The sequence below is a fragment of the Hylobates moloch genome, unplaced genomic scaffold (genome assembly GCF_009828535.3).
Source record: "Hylobates moloch isolate HMO894 unplaced genomic scaffold, HMol_V3 SCAFFOLD_19, whole genome shotgun sequence".
NCBI classification, from domain to species: Eukaryota; Metazoa; Chordata; class Mammalia; order Primates; family Hylobatidae; genus Hylobates; species Hylobates moloch.
The window spans coordinates 75,842,387-75,852,612 of record NW_026652294.1 but is presented as its reverse complement, the minus strand read 5'-3'; the positions used below and the strand labels follow the sequence as shown (position 1 = coordinate 75,852,612).

At 44.2% G+C, this 10,226-nt stretch overlaps 1 pseudogene; it reads right to left on the bottom strand.

Moving 5' to 3' along the window:
- Positions 1–5,214: 5,214 nt before the first annotated feature.
- On the bottom strand, positions 5,215–7,474 carry LOC116458415 (G protein pathway suppressor 2-like; annotated as a pseudogene).
- Positions 7,475–10,226: the final 2,752 nt, after the last annotated feature.

Below are 10,226 nucleotides of genomic sequence, written 5' to 3'. Positions count from 1 at the left end.
AACAGATGGTAGCAGGTGAAAGGATTTTTACCTTATGTTCTCGGCCCTTGGATGTGCTTTTGTGTGAGCCAAGAACGCTGTATAGTTCTTCCAATGTTTCCCCCACTACTAATACTAAAAAGGCTTAGAAATGCCACAGACCCAACAATGTCACCAATGTTATGAAAACCATTTCATGAAACCCCAACAATCTTTGCTCACTCACTCAGTCGCTCCCTCAGCCACTGACTCTGTGAGCATTTATCCATTATCTACTTGTCAGAAACCCATTGCTCTGGGATTGCTGCCCTCCCATCTACTTTTTTTTCCTGCCAAAATTTACCCATAGTCATCAATAACTGCCTTCCTTTCCTGAGACCTTGCTGTCTTTATTTCTCTGCCATCTGTCACTATCCCCATGTCTCTATAGAAATAAGCCTTGAAAATCCCTTGTATCTCTTTGCCAAATGCAAGACAGAAATTCTTGACCATCTAATTGGAAACAAGAACTAAGGGTCATACTCTCTCGATGGCTTCCATGATACTGCATTTTATCTGCTCTCTTACTCCTGTAACTTCTCTCTTTGCCATCTTTATTTCCTCTCATTATTCATCTTCCCCAAGTTGAAAGAGCAATCACAAAGTTTTCAATTTCCATCTACAGACTCATAGAGTAGATGGGCAGTGGGGCAAGCACTCTACTACACATTTAACTTACATTTTCAGTTAAAGTCACAGCATGTCATCAAGTAATAGTTCTCATTCCTATTTTATTTTATTTATTTTTTAAATAGAGACAGGGGCTCGCTCTGCCGCCCAGGCTGGAGTGCCATGGCATGATCATAGCTCACTGCAGCTTTGATCTCCTGTAACTTCCTCTCACCTCAGCCTCCTAAGTAGCTGGGACTACAAGGCACACAACACTATGCCTAGCTAATATTTTTGTTTTAAAATTTTTTGCAGAGATGGGGTTTCACTATGTTGCTCAGGCTGGCCTCTTGAACTCCTGGCCTCAAGTGATCCTCCCACCTCAGCCTCCCAAAGTGCTGGGATTACAGGCAGGAGGCACCATGCCTGGCCCATTATTTTAAAGACAATAAACCCAAGGCTCAAAGGAGGTAAGTAACTTACTCAAGGTTACAGAGCTTGTTAGTGGGGAGCCCAAGCCCATTACATCCAAAATATAACCAGCAGGAATCCGTGGCCCTCTGAGGGAATCTAGAATAATGGGAGCTGAAAGTACTGACCAAACCATTAGGGCAATAGAAATCCTGGATGGATGGAGGGCTTGGTACGAGGGCTGGAGGGAAACTGGGCCATAGATGGAGTCACATAGAAGAGTTCTAGTCAGAGCTGACTGAGGCTGGTGGAGCAAGCTGGGATGGGGGCTGCTTTATGGGAGCTAATGCTGAGATAAGGAAATCAGTCACTTCAGTGGAGGAGCAGCTTGGGTCTAGAGACAATCTTACCTGTTTCACTTGTATGCTCTTGAACCCACTTTACCAATTCCCGAGTGGGCGTTATCACAACTTAATTCAATCCGGTGAACACTACTGTGGGCTTTTTCTGTGCCTCATGGTGTCTAGTTGGCAAAAGGGGAAAGAACACATTGATTTAATTACCCCAAACCTCAATATCAGAGAGACAAGGTGTCCAAGCCAAGCTCTACCACACAGTTGCTATAAGGCATTGTACAAGTTATATATCTCTCTAAACCTGTTTTCTTATCTGTAAATGGGGATGATAATAGTTTGTTACTCATTCAATTGATGCAATGTCTAAATAGATTATGCTCAAGAAGCACTTATTACATAGAAATACTCCCTGAAATGTCTGATAGACTGGAGGCTGGCAGGGAGGGGAATAAGACACAGTCTTTGCTCTCATGGGCTTATAATGGGGTGGGAGAGGGTAGGGAAAAGGCCTTGAACTGGGCAGTTTAAACATTTACCCGTATTTGTCTCATGGGATTTTCATGGGGAAGCATTTGTTGGGTAAACATGTGAGATGACACATTCTATCTTTATCACACTGAACAGCAGAATGAGAAAAAGGGATGGAAATGGTGGGGAACCAGATTCTTCCAGCTCATCAGAAGTAATAACCTTCTAACAATAAGAATTGTCAAACAGCAATGAAAGAGTGAGTTTTCCAGCACTACGATTATATAAGTCAAAGATGGATGGTCCTTAGTAGGAAATGTTTTACAAAGGCGTTCACAGGAATGAAAGACTGAATTTATGTTGTTTTACTCCTCCCCATCTGCCTGGCCTTTATGTATGAGAGACTCTCAAGGTCAGGGCGTCCTCCTCCTCCTCCTCTTTTCTTTCATCTGCTCCTACTGGCCACTCTCTCACTTCTATCTTTGTCTGAGGTCTCTCTTCTGAGCTCCAGACACATGAATCCTATTGCTGATTGAACTTAGAAGGCTCCAATTCCCCAAGACCCAAAAGGAACCTATGATCTTCTCCCACAAAACCTGGTCCTTCTCCAATCTGTGAACCAGAACTCAAAGGCATTTCACAGGCATGTCACTTTCAAAGGACTTCCCTGCTGTGTCGCAAAGGAAAAGTGAGAGAAAGTACTGTCAGTAGAGGGAGATGTCAGATAAGAAAAGAACCTCACAGGCTCTGTCAACACACTTTTCAACTGTGGATTTTTTTTAACTAAAAAAAAAAAGGTTTTAAAATCTGCTATTTTTTGAGCTTTGAAAAAAATTAATGTTGCTGTTTTATAACCTCAGACAAGGTTTTATTCTATAGCTGGACAGGTTCTTTCTGTTAATTTGCCTTATGCAAGTGAAGCAATTTCTGTATTTGCGTTTTAACGTATATGATACTCACAAACACACCCATTTAGCCCGACTTCCCCCCAGTGCTACCCATTACATATGCCACCCACAAAGCCCAACTGGGTGTGGCTGAGTCTAAGTGAGACATAATCATAGAGGCAGATCTGGAGAGGAAGACACATGCCACAGGCCAAGACCACAGTTTCAGCAAGATTCTCACTCTAGTTATGTGTATCACTGTTTCTCACTGTTCCTCACAGGCAGTTCCTTACACAGGCACACGATCCAGCCATAGGAAGTGTGTGTGGTCAGCCCCATTCCTGGCTTCATTTTGTCCCCATCCTGGTGTTTCTGTGTAATTTTGCCTAATTATAGTTTATACTATATTATTACATACACTTGATGGAATGAGCTCAAATCCTTTTGGAAAAGGGCGGGATAGATGAATAGATGTGTGAGTGGGTAGATAGGTAGGCACTCTTTACAGCCACCTAGGAAAAGGGCTATTGATAAATCTTTATTGTTTCCATCGATTGATTTCCACTTAGAATTCCCCTCTCTTCTTTTCTTCCTCTAATTCAGTTTCTCTTTGCACTCATCTTCCTCTCTTGCCTCCATCCCTGCTTCTCACCTCATCTCTGGGCCAAGACGGGGTTTGGGCTGACTGCAGGCTTAACACTATTAGAACTTTCCAGAGACAGTCCCTCAACCATGTTCCAGAAGTGCTAGGCCAATATTAATTTCCTTGGCTACTTTCCTGCCCTTGTTTCATTTCCTTATTCCCCCCAATCTTCATTCCAGAAAGATCATTTCCCACTTGTATCCCACCCAGGTTGGCATGAGTCTGCTTTTCTCTAAGATTGAGATCAATTTTCTCTTGAGGCATTTGGGCATAACTGTCATAAAATAGATAAAAATTCTGGAGGATGGGGAGTCTTGAGACAAGAAGTGTCAGAGAAGAAAGAATCCCAAGTGCTTTCTTCTAGTAGAAGGGGCATATGCTGGGAATGTCCTGTAGTCCTGGAATATATAATGCCCGTGCGTGCCCACATGCACACACACACACACACACACACACCCCACAATCAGGTTCATCACATTTTAGCCACGCCATGAACCCTCACACATTCCCACATATTTACTCTCAAAGGGAAGAATTGTCTTCAACTATTCAGCTCTCTCTGTCTCATCAGGACATGGCTTCATACTGGATTAGTTCATGCAAGATAAAGCTGAATGAACCAGCCAGCTCAAAAGTGGAGCCTCACAATCCTCTAAGAAAGAGAACTTTCAGTCAGAAAACATGTAATGAGTACATACTGCATGCAAGGAAACCTAATAGGCAAATGCAGCGAGGGTGGAGGTAGACACATGAAGATGTGTGCAAGTCAGTCCCTTAAGACTCTTCAGGGAAAGCACCAAAAGCAAAATATTTATTCAAGATTGGCGACTTAGAATCAGCAGATGTGACAGATTATGATTGTTCTTGGCATTCATTGCCAGCACATTAATCAAGCCAGATTCTTTCACAATTTACATGGATATATTGTTGCCTTTGAGATAAGAGACAACTATGAATACCGATTCTCCGGGAAAGGCAGTTACCATCAGTCAAGTCCATTACTGAGTCACCAACAGTTAGGAAAATGTTTATTCCCAAACCGCTGGAAGAAGGAGGCCGCTGGAACAAGGAGCAGACCAGACAGGGAACCAGTAATCATTTTTTTTTTCAGGGAAAAAAGGAAAGAAACAACAAATTGGGGTATCAGTGCAGACAAACTTCAGGTAACTCCCCCCAAGATTGTGGCCCTCAAAGACACTGGGCAGAAAAGCCTAAAATATACTGCTTATTTTCTTTAGGTTTAGCTGCAGTTGCTATATTTTAATACAAAGCTATGTATTACCTATACTGTAAATAAATGAACTAAAAACCTACTCTGGCCACACAGTTGTTCACCAGCCCTCAATCTTGAACATTTGGGCTTGATCCTCTTCCCATGATGTGTCTCTCTCGAATTCTTGAATTGGAAGATTTTCATTTCAGCCTCTCTGAGTTTGGCAGTGATAATGCTTCTTTTGTGCTTCGCTCTGTGCTCTGCTTTGATATTCTCCTTTCTAAGAACCTGTCTGTTTCCTCCCGTTTCTAAGATTAGGCAGGAAAATAATACAGTTTTTTTTCTCTGCTTGGAGCCACCATCGCCCCCTAATGTATTATGACAGTGTACCTAAAAGGGCTTCATAAATAGTAAAGCAACGCACAAATGTTAATTGACGAGATTATAAGCAGCTGTTGTAAGTATCTCAAGTTGACTTCCAATCGCAATTTCTGTTACTAGGTCAAACATAAAATTGCCCTTCTTGCTTCTGTGACGACTGAACCATTCAGGCACAATGCTATTGTACCCTCACCCACGGTGGGGTGTGGGGAGGCATGGTATTGAAGATATAATCTGATGGTCACTTGTGGTAGAATCGTAGGTTCCGGCTGTGTTGGATGAAGGGGAGCCAAGGGCCAGGTTGGCTGGTAGCTGCAAAGCCCGACTTTCCGGCTGGTTGCATCTGCACAGGGAGCTGCGGGAAAGCAAGGAGTCCAGGGGCTGGATGCACAGCCTGGGGTGCATGGGACGCAAAGACGATGAGTCGGAGAAGCCAGTCTGCTGGTTAGCATGTTCCATCTGCTTTTGCAAGCATAGGGCACCACCAGGCCAGAGGAAATCTGTCTCAGTGGGCTGAAAGTGGCCGTGCAGGACACAGGGCTGTGGCTATGGCTGAGATAGGTACTGCACTGCTGGGAAGGACGAAGGAGCTCTGAGCTGCTGACTAGGACTATAAGCTGGCTGTGTGGGCCCATAGTGAGGTGGGGGCTAAGCAGTACCATAGGCACCACCAGGACTGCCTTGGAATTGTCCACGCTCTGGTGTCTCTGCAAAAGCAGCTGCTGGGCCAACGTAGTGCCGGGTCGTAAGCACTTTGGGTCCAAACATTTGTTTGGCTCTGTCAGCTGCCATGAGGGTGCCCGGACGATTGTGTCCTCCAGGGCTCCCCTGCATGCTGAGGAGTAATGTTCCGGTGTGAACAGGCAGGCTCTGCTGGTATGCAGCTGATGTCAGGGTGGTCAGGTCACTCTGTTCCTTTCGCCTCCGTTTTTCTTCCTCATGTAAAACTTTCTTGAGCTGCAGGAAAAGCTGGTGCTTCTCTTCCTGTAGGGCCAAAAGCTTCTCCTGCAACTTCAGAATTTGTTCCTTGGTCTCCTCCAGTGACATTCTCTCCTCCTTCTCCTTTTTCTTCCTTCTCTCCTGTTCTTCCTTCATCTCCTGTTCCGTCTCTTGTCCACCTCTTCTTCCTCCTGTCGCTTGCGCTCCTGCTCCGTCACAACGTGCTTGGTGCAGTGCTCTGGCCGTGCCGTTGGAAAGCCTGGGGACGCTCCGAGTGCGGGCACGGTGCTGCCCTGGGCGCCCGGGCCTTGGGCGCCTGGCTCCGTCTCTGACTCCAGACCTCAGACAGGCACCGCCTTCTCTGTGCTTTCTCCGTGTCTCCCGCGCGCCCTGGCCTCTGCGTCACATCCGGCAGCTGGGCCGAATCCTTCCGGAGTCCCACAGTGCTATTATAACAAACGGGAATCATTTAAAAATGAGCTTCTCTTTACTTGATGTGTCAGGTGGTCATTTTAAAAACCGGGCTCTATGTTTTTATGAATCGGAACTGGTCCATATTCAAAAGGCACATGCCCCCTGCTTGGAGAGGGACTCAGGCAAGCAGTGGGGAGTGGGACATCAAACTAGGATCATGGGGACCTTGTTCCATGGTAAATCCTGATGGAACCATCTCAAGAATGGCCAGCCAAGAGGGAGACGTTTTGCAATACAAGGCCAATTTTGACAGGGGACAGGTGGGGATTCTGGCAGCTGATTAACTTAAGGGAGAGCCAACCAAAGACCTGAGCCAGCCAAGGGTGTGCTGGCAGGGCAGGGCTTTCCCAGAAGCTCTAGAAGGGAAGGGATGATGGCAGGCGGATACATCATTGATGGCAAGGTTCCATGACATCCCTGGGAACTTGTGTCAGAATGCTTAGGCACAAATGTCACATCTCCTATATTTATTCTCCCAGGTCTCTTCTGCCTCCTCATAGGTCAGCTGTATTCAACAGACACTCCAGACACATGGGAACTCAAGTTAGACTCTACTTACCATGCTTACTACCTAAGAAATAACTGCTTTTCTAAAAAAAAAAAAAAAAAAAAATTATAAATTCAGAAGCAGTTAGTGGATTTGCAAAAACCTACTTCTTTCCACATTGGCAGATTTCTGGCTTTGTAGATGCAGAATAGCACGTGGGTAAAACGCCACTTGTGTCAAAAGGTGGAGGGTGGGAAGAATGTGCATGTATGTATGGAAGAATGACAAGAAAGTAATAACATTAGTTTCTTTGGGGGAAGTGAACTGGAAGGCAGGAAACAGTGATCAGATAGAGGCATCATTGTGCATCCTTTTTACATTTTGAATTTTGAACCGTCTGAATCTTTTGTATTTATTTGAATTTATTGAACAACTCAAAAGTTAAATTTAAATAATCCCCAGCATTGTGATCGTCTGTCACCTTGATGGCTGATGAGGTGAGAGCTGTGACTTTCTCACCATCACACTCATCTTGATGGCCATGTTTTTGGGGGATCCAACATTATCATTGGCTGCCATCAGGTGCATAGACCCTTTCTGAGTTTGTGAATAATAGATTGATTTATTTATTCTTTCTCTTTTTGTTCATGTCTCTTCTGAGCATGTGGTTTACTATTACTTTATATGGAGATTCTGACAGGGAAAAATTTGTTCTCAGAGTGGTCTGCCTGGCAGGCGTACATTCCCAGTCTTGGGGACAGGATTCAGGAGAAGCCTCAAGCTCATATGGAGTCTACAAATACCAAGCTGGGCGCCCAAGTCTAACCAAAATTGGAGGGCATGAGATGTTATACACATTGTCAAGGCAGAGGTTCAGATACAGGGACCCTACTCCTACTCCGTTTTTTTTCTGCTATTCTTCTCATTGAAACTCCTGGGAAAAGCTGTCTAGATTCTCTACTTGGTCACATCCCCTTCAGTCTTCACTCCTGAAATGGCTCTTACCAGGGTCACTAGTAACTTCTGTGCTAGGTATTCTAATGGCCAAATATCTCTTTTCATCATATTTGAACTTATAGCCACATTTGACACAAATTTTCATCTTTCCTTCTTGAAGCAATTTTTTCATGTTACTGCATGCCTCCTACCTTACTGGGTAAAGCTCTCAGTCTGCCTGATGACCCTTTCTTCTCTGTCCAATTTTTAAATGTTCAAATTCTCTGCTCTTGCCTGTCTTCTTTAGGCTGTCTTCAAACGGTCCTATGCTTTATCATCTGCATGCTCCCTGATTTTCCCAACCCTGTCTCCAAATAAGGCTTCTCCTGAGTTCCAGATGCACGTGTCTAAATGCCAGCCTGATAGCTCCACTCGACTGCAAGTGGCCATCTCAAACCTAATATGTTCACAGCCAAACTCTCGATTTTCCCTCCCAAACCTGCTCCTGACCTCCCCTTTACCAGTTTACTAAATGGCACCGAGTTGCTCAGACCAAAAGCCTGGGAGATGACCTTTGATTCTTCTTTCCCTCTGCTACCGACAGCCAATCTGTCAGCAAGTTCTGTTACTGCTGTCTCCAGGATATATCCTGAGTCAGGTCACTTTTCAGCAACTTCACTACTAAAAGCCTGGTCTTAATGCCTCATCTCTCATTTGTCCTATTACAATAGCCTCCTGACTGATTTTCTTGCTTCCGTTTTTGCTCACATACAGTCTGCTTATCAAAAGTAACCGGAGTGAACAGTACACACACACGATCAATCCAATCTGCTTCAAACCTTCAGACTTCTGTTCCGTCTGCCAGAGTTCCTTTCTCTAAATCTTTATATGGCTACGCCTCATCAGCTCAACTACCAGCACTTCTGTGAGGAGTCTCTCTGAGCACTGCTGTGTAAGCAGCAACCTCCAAGTCAGTCTGCATCCAGTTTCCTAGTATAATTTTCTTCATGGCACTCATCATTTTCTAATATTTTACATATTTGTTTGCTTATATGTTTATTGTACATATTCCTCCTACTAAAATGTAAAAGGGAGGTGCTTGGGATGATGCTGTATTAGCTAGGGTAGGCTTGGTCATTCTGCAATAAGAAAAGACTCAATCCTCGGTGGTTTTAAACAACAGAGGTTTATTTTTTGCTCAAACTACATGTATAACATAGGCTGACAGGAGAGATTCTCACCTCACATGTATTCAGAGGCTCAGGCTGAAGGAGGCCATACCATGTCATGACACTGTCAACACAACAGGACTCCTACAATTACTAAGGAGGAAGAAGAGGTACAAAGAATCTCACACCATCTCTCAAATGCTTCCACATGGAGGTGACACACATCACTTCTGCTCACTATGGATGGGTCATGGAAGTCATAAGGTCTTGTCTCATTTCAAGGGGCCTAGGAAATAAAATCCTCATATGTTCCCAGAAAGAGAAGAAAACTGGGAATATTGGCAGGTAGCAGTTACACCTACCACAATGCCTAGCTGACAGTTAGTACTCCATAAATATTTATTATAAATAGAATGGGAAAGAAAGAGACTCGGTTCTCAGATATGGGTACAAAGTGGAGACCTGGATTTCATACACAATGCAGAAGTTTATGAAAACTGGAGCACCAGGTGAGAGCAGGGCAAGCAGCAAGGCTAAGTCGGTGCAGAGTCACCATGTGCATTGGACGAGGGCTCCTGATACTCTCTAACTAGGAATAGAGGAGGTTTCAGAGGCAGAACAGAAAAAAAAGAAAGCTTAGGAGAATAAGACTTATTTCCACTGAGAATTCACTGGAAACAAGAGAAGGAACTCGGCTTTACTAAAGAACGCGAGACCACCAGGCAGATCTGCTAATATGAAAGCGTGATTTACAGAGGGGTGTAGCTCCACAAGAGCCAGGTGCCTCTTAGTGATTTAGGTTCCTGAGAGTCCCTGAAAAACCTTATTCTCAGTGCTTTCCTTTGTCGGAATAGCCATGGCCTCAGACCATAGACTAAGATTTTCCCTTTGAAACTCTGTCTGTTCGTGTATCTGTGTCTGTACCACAACCTAATAGAACCAAAAGCAAAGGATTACAACTATTCACCAACTAGTGATTACTAGGGACTTTAGATTTATTTCATTTCACCCTGAAGTAAATCTTAAAGATATGCGTTAGTATCCATATTCCACATCTGACAAAACTGAGACTTAGAAAGGTTAACAAGGTTTCAATGGTTTTGGTCTTCCCTGTGAGTTCTCTCATTCTGAGAATATCAATAGAGGGCACTCAATAAATGATTACTGGTGAATAGTCACTGATGGTTTTTTATTCCTTTGAGGGTAGGGGCCAAGTCTTCTGTGTGCTCCCAGGG